The sequence below is a fragment of the Bufo gargarizans genome, chromosome 6 (genome assembly GCF_014858855.1).
Source record: "Bufo gargarizans isolate SCDJY-AF-19 chromosome 6, ASM1485885v1, whole genome shotgun sequence".
Taxonomy (NCBI): Eukaryota; Metazoa; Chordata; class Amphibia; order Anura; family Bufonidae; genus Bufo; species Bufo gargarizans.
The window spans coordinates 160,392,303-160,402,378 of NC_058085.1; positions in this window are offsets into that span (position 1 = coordinate 160,392,303).

Genomic DNA, 10,076 nt, shown 5'->3' on the forward strand with positions numbered 1-10,076 from the left:
GCTGCCTCGAGGCTGACTGGGGCGTCCTCGAAAGGGCTGCTGAGGAAGACTCTTGCCCTTCTTATCAGAGAGGCCCTCCATAATTTTGTCCAGCTCGGACCCAAAAAGCCGATCGGGCTCGAACGGAAGCCCACATAAATTATATTTTGAGGCATCTGCCTTCCATGGTTTTAGCCATAAGGGTCTACGGGCCGCAGAGACTAGGCCCATGGTCTTGGCCGCTAGCTTTAGCTGCACCTGCGAAGTATCGCATAAAAAGTCCATGGCCAGATTCACCGTTTTGAAGGCGGCCAGGATATCATCACGGGACACACTCTGGTCCACGTCGGTCTGGATTTGGTTTAACCTACACCTCAGGAAGGACGACACCTCAGATGCTGCTATAGCAGTGGAAGCTGAAGCTGCAGCGGCTGAATAGCCTCTTCTTAAAGTGCACTCCGCCCTCCTATCAAGAGGGTCTTGTAGACTCGACCCATCATCTGCGGGCACCAGAGTGCGTCTAGACAACTTGGCTATGGCCATGTCAACCCTGGGAATGGAACCCCACGATTCCATTAAGGGTTTCGCCATTGGAAACATCATTTTAAACTTGCGAGTCAGGACTGGTCCTTTCTCCGGTTTCTTCCATTCAGTACGCATGACTGAACGGAGGGTCTCATCCGCTTTGAAGACACGCTGTGCCCGACCAGCGGGATCGGAGGACTCCCCAACGTCAACATCCTGGTCCCCCGACCGGATGGACTTTAGAAGCTTTTAAGTTTTTTCTGGCGGAAAAAAACATGAGGTTAACTCTTCCTCGTCCGAGGAAGATGAGCCCACTGAAACAACCGCGGGTCTCTCGCTTGGTGCGGTGACCTCCATAGGAGTCTGGGAGGGTCCCGGCAACCTCTCATTTAAAAGCTTAACCACCCCCTTAATAGAATCATCCACATAGCATCTGGCCCATTGATACATCTCCTGCATCGTGGGTTCCGCAGTGGTACGGGAACGGCAGCTGTCACATCTTGAGTATTGGCAGTCGTCAAGGGGGTATCACAGTTGAAGCAGGCCAAATGTTTGCGTTTGGCGGTGGCCTTCCGCTGGTCAGCGTCACGTGGAGAAGACATGACTGCGAAAAAAAGAAAGAGGAGGATTAAACCCCTATTAAGCCATAGGAAGACAAAAAGAAAAAAAAATTCTTTGAGAATAAGCCCACCAACAGAAACAAAGTTTCAGTCTCAATATCACCCGAAATGATAGAGAAAACTCTCTCAGCACAATTAGGACTCTGGAGGCTTGCTGACAAAGCTGCACACCAGAGACTGAGTGAGGGTAACTGAGGGCTTATAAGGAGGTGTGAGGGACCGCCCAAGGGCAGAGCCATTGCAGCCAATTAATCAAGCTTGATGCTGCCGCCCACTACCCTCCTACTTTCTGTCACTCTTCCCCCCTTTTTTTTTTAAACCTGGGGAAGATATTCCCCCCAGAGATCAGGGGATTTATTATTCCCTGCAAGAAAAAAATAGACAGAATGTACACTCAACGGAGTCACTGCCTTCCTCCCTCCCCCCTCCCCACTCCTGTAGGGATGCGAGTGCTGCAGCCACAGCTGCCGGCGAGGGAGCCGCAGAGCGGTGACGTCACTGGTGACGTCATCCAGGGAGACCGCAGCGCGAGTCTCGGAAGCGGCGCCGTCAGCACTCAGCCCCGAACCGCATGAGGGGGAGAGAAAACCTGAGGAAAGATAAAGGTTAGAGGGGGAGGAAGGGACATAGGAAGAGAAAAGGCAAATAGCCTTAAAGATACTGGAAAAATATAAGGGGAAGACAAATGTCATATCCCCTCCTATGCTCCCCCACTTAGAAAAAAGGAGGGGGGAGCTGCACGCCAGTCCACCTGTCCAAAGGACAGAAAAAAACACGGTGGTTGGGGGGTAGTTCCCTCCTTTTGAGGGAGTGGGAACTTTTGTTATTGGTTCTTGGGCTCATTAAAAATTCCGCCGGTCCTACCAGTCCACAGGGGGCAGTTAACCCCATCTGTGCTGCTGTTGGGACGTAAGGGAATGTTTTTTTTGGACAGCAGTGGCTTCCTCTGTGGTATCCTCCCATCAAATCTATTCTTGTTTAGTGTTTTACGTATTGTAGATTCGCTAACAGGGATGTTAGCATATGCCAGAGACTTTTGTAAGTCTTTAGCTGACACTCTAGGATTCTTCTTCACCTCATTGAGCAGTCTGCGCTGTGCTCTTGCAGTCATCTTTACAGGACGGCCACTCCTAGGGAGAGTAGCAGCAGTGCTGAACTTTCTCCATTTATAGACAATTTGTCTTACCTTGGACTGATGAACAGCAAGGCTTTTGGAGATAGTTTTATAACCCTTTCCAGCTTTATGCAAGTCAACAATTCTTAATCGTAGGTCTTGAGTGCTCTTTTGTGCGACTCATCATTCACATAAGGCAATGTTTTTTGTGAAAAGCAAACCCAGAACTGGTGTATGTTTTTTATAGGGCAGGGCAGCTGTAACCAACACCTCCAATTTCATCTCATTGATTGGACTCCAGTTGGCTGATACCTCACTCCAATTAGCTCTTGGAGATGTCATTAGTCTAGGGATTCACATACTTTTTCCACCTGCACTGTGAATGTTTACATGGTGTGTTCAATAAAAACATAATAACATTTAATTCTTTGTGTGTTATTAGTTTAAGCAGACTGTGATTCTCTATTGTTGTGACTTAGATGAAGATCAGATCACATTTTATGACCAATTTGTGCAGAAGTCTATATCGTTCCAAAGGGTTCACATACTTTTTCTTGCAGCTGTATAGTCCCCATTCTGCGTGTTTAGAAGTTTTGCATGTGTGGACTCATTCTCTAGCCCATATTTTCTATATATGGAAGAATATCTGGACTCTGTGTGAAGGATCTCCAGGGAGCCCAGGTAAGCTTGTATTTGGTGTGTTGTCCATTCACATATGAGCATTATTCCTCAAACCTCGTGATTTGGCCAATCTTGTTGATCCAGTGAGATATCGGGGGTGCGGTTGGTTGTTTCCAGTATAATGGGATCATGGCTTTGGCTAATAGTACTAGTTGGGACCAAAGTGTTTTAATATAGTTTTGCGTTGATTGTGGTATGAGGTTTAGAAACACTATCTCGGGGGTCAGAGGAGGGGCGTTCGGACATATTTTGGAAATAACTTCCTCAACTCCAGTCCAGAAGTATTTGAGTGCATGGCATTCCCACCATAGGTGGATGTATGTCCTGGCATTTTTTGTGCACCTCCAGCAATTGGCTGGGATTGTAGGGTTCATGCGGTTCAGCGCCACCGGAGTCCGGTACCACCCATTACAGAACACAATTAGATAGTCCCGTGCTAAATCGGTATATCTGTACCTTGGAACCAAACCCGAGTTTGGGAAAAGGTTTTTAACAATAGGAATACATTTTTATTCCGACCGCCATTATAGTGACTGGGGCAGGAGTGGACTTCCGGCAGCACGCGTGCACTAGCTGCAGCACGGATCCGGCAGGCTGTTCACCCGCCGGAACAGCCTACTGGAGAAGGCTGCCAGTAATGTGAACGTAGCCTAAAAGCATGTGTGTCCACTTCAGCACAAGAGGCGGCGCTATTGTTAAATTTTTCTGGAATATTTGTGAATAAAAGCATTTTTTAAATAAGTGTAAATACAGCAAAAGGTTTATAGTTGTAGGCTGGATCTAACTATACACAATATTCTTCGTGGCACATGAAGCCCTTTAAGAACTTTATTAATTGTGATACTGAAGATTGTGCTAGGCAATTTTCTCTTGGCTGTGTCATAAGGCTACTTTCACATTAGCGTTTTAGTTTTCCAGTATTGAGATCCGTCATAGGGGCTCAATACCGGACAAAAACGCTTCCGTTTTGTCCCCATTAATTGTCAATGGGGACAAAACTGAACTGAACAGAACGGAATGCTCCAAAATGCATTCCGTTCCGTTTAGTTGCGGTCCCATACCGGAGAGCAAACCGCAGCATGTTGTAGTTTGCTTTCCATCCTGGGATGTGGAGCGAGACGGATCCGGTATAACCCCCAATGCAAGTCAATGGGGACGGATCCGTTTTCTCAGCCACAATAGAAAACGGATCCGTCCCCCATTGACTTTCAATAGAACTCATGATGGATCCGTCTTGGCTATGTTAAAGATGATACAACCGGATCCATTCATGATGGATGCAGATGGTTGTATTATCAGTAACGGAAGCGTTTTTTGCTGAACCCTGCCGGATCCAGTAAAAACGCTGGTAAAGTAGCCTAAGGGCTCATGCATACGACTGAATGTATTTTGCGGTCTGCAAAAAATATGGATGACATCCGTGTGCATACAGAGAAAAAAAAAAGGAACGGACACAGAATGAAAATATGTTCATGTGCTCCAAGATGAGTAAAAAACCTGAATTTCAGAGCAGGTTTCGGGAAAAAAAAAAATATTTTAATTGATAAACTTAACGGGTCTCTCTGAAACTGGTGAGCAATTCAGGACGGGGCGGCAGTCGGAGAAGATGGGTATTGAATTGTGAAGCCTTCTGGATCTTGGGGCTTAGTGCAAGTCTTCAGAAGACTGAATTATAGAAGTGATTTCTTGTATGCGTACCGAATTATGTTATTCTTAGAATGTTCTACTATATCCAGTACGAATTTATAGAAAATATATATTTACAGTACAGGAAAACCTAGACCAGGGATCAGCAACCTCTGCAGCTCCAGCTGTTTTGAAACTACAACTCCCAGAATCCTTCTTTCACTTCTATAGGAGCTACAAGAACAGCCAACTGTGCATGCAGGGAGTGTCAAAGGTTGCTGATCTCTGACCTAGTCCATCTCCTTTAGAGCAGGAATCGGCAACCGCCGGCACTCCAGCTGTGAAACTACAGCTCCCAGCATGCTCAATTAGGAGACCTGAGAGCAACCAAGCAAGTGTGCATGGCAGGAGTTGTAGTTTCACCACAGCTGGAATGACGGAGGTTGCTGATCCCTGCTTTAGTGACAGAATCACATGCTGTCTGCACAAACATCCCTTTCCCCTAGTGTAGTCAGCTAAATTGAATTTGAGAAGAAAATAATTAACTCCTAATTGGGTTGTGCCATAAACTACTTTTCACTCTAAAGAGTATTTTGATCAATTAGGCTACATTCACACAACAGTGAAAAAAATGGCCATTAAAAATGGACAAATCAAAGTTGACGAAGTGGAATTCGATTCAAATTTAAGGAAAAATTCAATTAATCACAAGTCCGATTTTACAAAGGGAAAAGTAAGAAGTCGGGGAATAAGGGATCACCCATAATGCCTTGCAGCCAAACAATCAGCAGATAGCCAGCCCCTGTGATGTCACAGCCATATAAAAAGCCTCATCCTGCCCAGTCTCCACCATTTTACTATAAACTTAGTGCAGGGAGAGACGTGACAGGCGCTAGGGACAGTCATTAGGAAAGACTTCATTTGTAAAATTTTAGTTTGGAAGAGTTCAGGGACATTAATTTCAATGGGTCAGCAAAACAAAAACAAAAAAAACGGAAGCTACTCCATGTGCATTCCGTATGTTCGTTCCGCAAAAAAAAAAAAATAGAACATATCCTATCATTGTCCACATTACGGACAAGGATAGTACTGTTCTATTAGAGGCCAGCTGTTCCATTTCGCAAAAAATGGAATGCACAGCTACGTCATCCGTATTTTTTACGGTCGTGTGCAAGAGGCATTACTGTTGACACCCTCTACACTCTGTCATGGGGCCACTACTTATATCAGCATGTAACAACAGGTTCTGTAGAAATCATGTGGAATCAGCAGACAGTGTAAGGATATATTCACACAAACGTACTTTGTTTCCATGTCCGTTCCGTTTTTTTTTGCGGATAGGATTAAGACCCATTCATTTCAACGGGTCCGCCAAAAATACAGGACAGCACACCAAGTGCTATCCGCATGTCCATTCCGTAGCCCCGCAAAAAAGATAGAACATGTCCTATTCTTGTCTGTTTTGCCTAGGAGTGCACTCTCTCACTCTATAGTACAGTCTTCTGCACGGTTCTTTCTACGCCAACATTGACCTGTAAGGCCGAGTTCACACTTTACTTATTTGGTCAGTTACAAGTCAAAAACGTACCAAATAACTGAAGTATGAACTGATTCTAAGGCCTCTTTCACACGGCCGCAGTGCTCCTGTGGCCGTATTGTGTACCGCATACGGTGGTTCCGCAACACACGGGGCACCGGCCGTGTGCGTATCGCATCACGGATGCAGACCTATTCACTTGAATGGGTCCGCAAATCCGGAGAGGTGTTGCGGAACGGAACCCCACGGAATCACTACAGAGTGCTTCCGTGGGGCTCTGATCCGTGCTTCCATTTTTCAAAATAAATAAATAGAACTTGTTCCATCTTTTTGCAGAAAGGACGGATCACGGACCCATTCAAGTTGAATGGGTCTGGATCCGTCCTGGCCGATGCACATGCATTGGGGACCTCCTTTCTGATCCTCAGTTGTGTCATGTGACTAATGTTCTGACGCAGAGCATTATGTATGGACAGGAAGTCAGTGTCTCTATTCATTCCTATGAGGCAGGCGTCAAGGCTCCCATAGGAATGAATAGAGAAACTGACTTCCTGTTCACATAGAAGGGCTGTATTAGACCAGCCGATGGTCAGCCAGAGCATCACTAATGAGCGTTTGTACAAAACTATCGTTAACGATGGTCTGGCTATGCAATACAGCCCTAAAAGTGGCGCGGATTACCTGATGAACGTGGAAACGCTTGTTCATTGGGTAATTGTGATTTTTAAGCGTGCTTAAAAATCATTGTTTGCTGGCAGTAGATCATGCTGTCTAATCACAATCTGCTGCTAACAATGATTCAGTATGGGGACAAACAATGGCATTAGTGATCGCTGCTCCCCACACTGTGGAGGAGATCGCTCCATGTAATTGCAGCAATCTCCTCCACTAATAAGCAGGCAATTGCAGAAAAGGTATAGAAATAGAAATACTGGGCACTCTCACTTTATGGTGAATCAAACACTTTATTGTACATATAATTGGTAAATAAACGCATAATCATAATAAAACCATCAAATGGACTTGAATAAAATTGCTAAAATATTAAAAGTACTACCTAAAAATACAACAATAAAAATAAATTATATATTGCCACAATAGGACTAAAATAGTGACCAGTCCATAGGAATGGAAGGACGATGGAATCCTGACTGCTTGCTGTTAATGGTCATGTAGTTGCAAGCAATATTATCGCAATAAAGTTAGAGTCCACACTAATATTCTCTTTGAGAAGATTTAAGATACTGCAGTCAATATAATTCACCTGAGTGAGTATACTCGCGGCGTCCCGCTTTTACTCACTGTGCAATGTAATTTTCTTGATCAGTAATCTTGCGATCCAAGCGCTCCTTACTACTCCTGCCGTAGCTGTATGTTTGCAAGGCTTTCGTTCCGATGTCACTGCGGTCCTCTGGCTGCCGCTCCGTAGTTGCTTAGAGCCAGCAATCCCTGGGACTCACAGTGCCTTTCCCCTCGTCGGCTGTCCTGCGACACGATACCTTGTATCCTCGTGCTCTGTGTTTGTAGCCGCCGGCGTATCAGGGTTTAACAAGTTGCGGAATCCTTGGGTAATTTAAAGTGCAACCCAGCCTTGGTAGTTCCAGCATATACTTCTTATGATCGATCAGGGGGTCTCTTCACCAAACGCGTTTCGGGGTACTTTGCCCCTTCCTCAGTGGTAGAGACATTAATACTCGACAACCTATATACTCATGGGCTAATGTACTATTACTTTATTCACCCTATTTTCTTTCAACCATATTAACCTGAAGACATTCCTGCGGTATCTATGTAGTTCAGGTTTATTCATTATTAATCGGAGGGATTTAAGTAACAAATTATATATAAATCTCCCTATTCTTCACCCTATCAGATGTGTATATCTAGGTATAATAACTTTGAAATAAACCAGCACTAGATTGATACAGATTACTCTTTTCTTTGTTCCCAGAGACTGAAAAAGAGGCTTGGTGGATTGACCTCCACCCGTCATCTTATCCCCACTTTGGGAAGATTCAATCCACCATTGATTCTAAATGATGAAGAATAACAAAATAGTTAGAAAAATATTTATTGAAAAAAGAAAAAAAATTAATATATTAAATAAAAGAATAAATAATAAAGTATTAATAAAGTATTGAATAATGATTTTTCGTTGGGAACGCGTGAATAATGAATATGATCCCCAGAAGACATGTGTTCACAGGACATTGAAGAATGAGAGACTAAATAGTATTGAGAGTAATATTGGATTCGGTTATTAGGGGGTTAAAAGCCTCTTTTTCAGTCTCTGGGAACAAAGAAAAGAGTAATCTGTATCAATCTAGTGCTGGTTTATTTCAAAGTTATTATACCTAGATATACACATCTGATAGGGTGAAGAATGGGGAGATTTATATATAATTTGTTACTTAAATCCCTCCGATTAATAATGAATAAACCTGAACTACATAGATACCGCAGGAATGTCTTCAGGTTAATATGGTTGAAAGAAAATAGGGTGAATAAAGTAATAGTACATTAGCCCATGATTGTATTGAGTATATAGGTTGTCGAGTATTAATGTGTATAAAGGAGAATTCAGTTTTAATGAATGAGTTTTTATAGATAATTAGGTTGAAATCCACAAGAAATGGACTAAAATCCGCACCAGTTTTTGAGGAAAATTAGGAAGATCAACACCAGTTTGAGCAATTTGAATCATTAGGGCTCTATAAAAGCAGACATTTGTGGGGGAGTCTCTACCACTGAGGAAGGGGCAAAGTACCCCTAAACGCGTTTGGTAAAGAGACCCCTGATCGATCATAAGAAGTACAGGTCCTTCTCGAAAAATTAGCATATTGTGATAAAGTTCATTATTTTCTGTAATGTACTGATAAACATTAGACTTTCATATATTTTAGATTCATTACACACAACTGAAGTAGTTCAAGCCTTTTATTGTTTTAATATTGATCATTTTGGCATACAGCTCATGAAAACCCAAATTTCCTATCTCAAAAAATTAGCATATTTCATCCGACCAATAAAAGAAAAGTGTTTTTAATACAAAAAAAGTCAACCTTCAAATAATTATGTTCAGTTATGCACTCAATACTTGGTCGGGAATCCTTTAGCAGAAATTACTGCTTCAATGTGGCGTGGCATGGAGGCAATCAGCCTGTGGCACTGCTGAGGTGTTATGGAGGCCCAGGATGCTTCGATAGCGGCCTTAAGCTCATCCAGAGTGTTGGGTCTTGCGTCTCTCAACTTTCTCTTCCCAATATCCCACAGATTCTCTATGGGGTTCAGGTCAGGAGAGTTGGCAGGCCAATTGAGCACAGTAATACCATGGTCAGTAAACCATTTACCAGTGGTTTTGGCACTGTGAGCAGGTGCCAGGTCGTGCTGAAAAATGAAATCTTCATCTCCATAAAGCTTTTCAGCAGATGGAAGCATGAAGTGCTCCAAAATCTCCTGACAGCTAGCTGCATTGACCCTGCCCTTGATAAAACACAGTGGACCAACACCAGCAGCTGACATGGAACCCCAGACCATCATTGACTGTGGGTACTTGACACTGGACTTCAGGCATTTTGGCATTTCCCTCTTCCCAGTCTTCCTCCAGACTCTGGCACCTTGATTTCCGAATGACATGCAAAATTAGCTTTCAATCCGAAAAAAGTACTTTGGACCACTGAGCAACAGTCCAGTGCCGCTGTTTCTGGTTCAAAAGTGTCTTGACCTGGGGAATGTGGCACCTGTAGCCCATTTCCTGCACACGCCTGTACACGGTGGCTCTGGATGTTTCTTCTCCAGACTCAGTCCACTGCTTCCGCAGGTCCCCCAAGGTCTGGAATCGGTCCTTCTCCACAATCTTCCTCAGGGTCCGGTCACCTCTTCTCGTTGTGCAGCGTTTTCTGCCACACTTTTTCCTTCCCACAGACTTCCCACTGAGGTGCCTTGATACAGCACTCTGGGAACAGCCTATTCATTCAGAAATTTCTTTCTATGT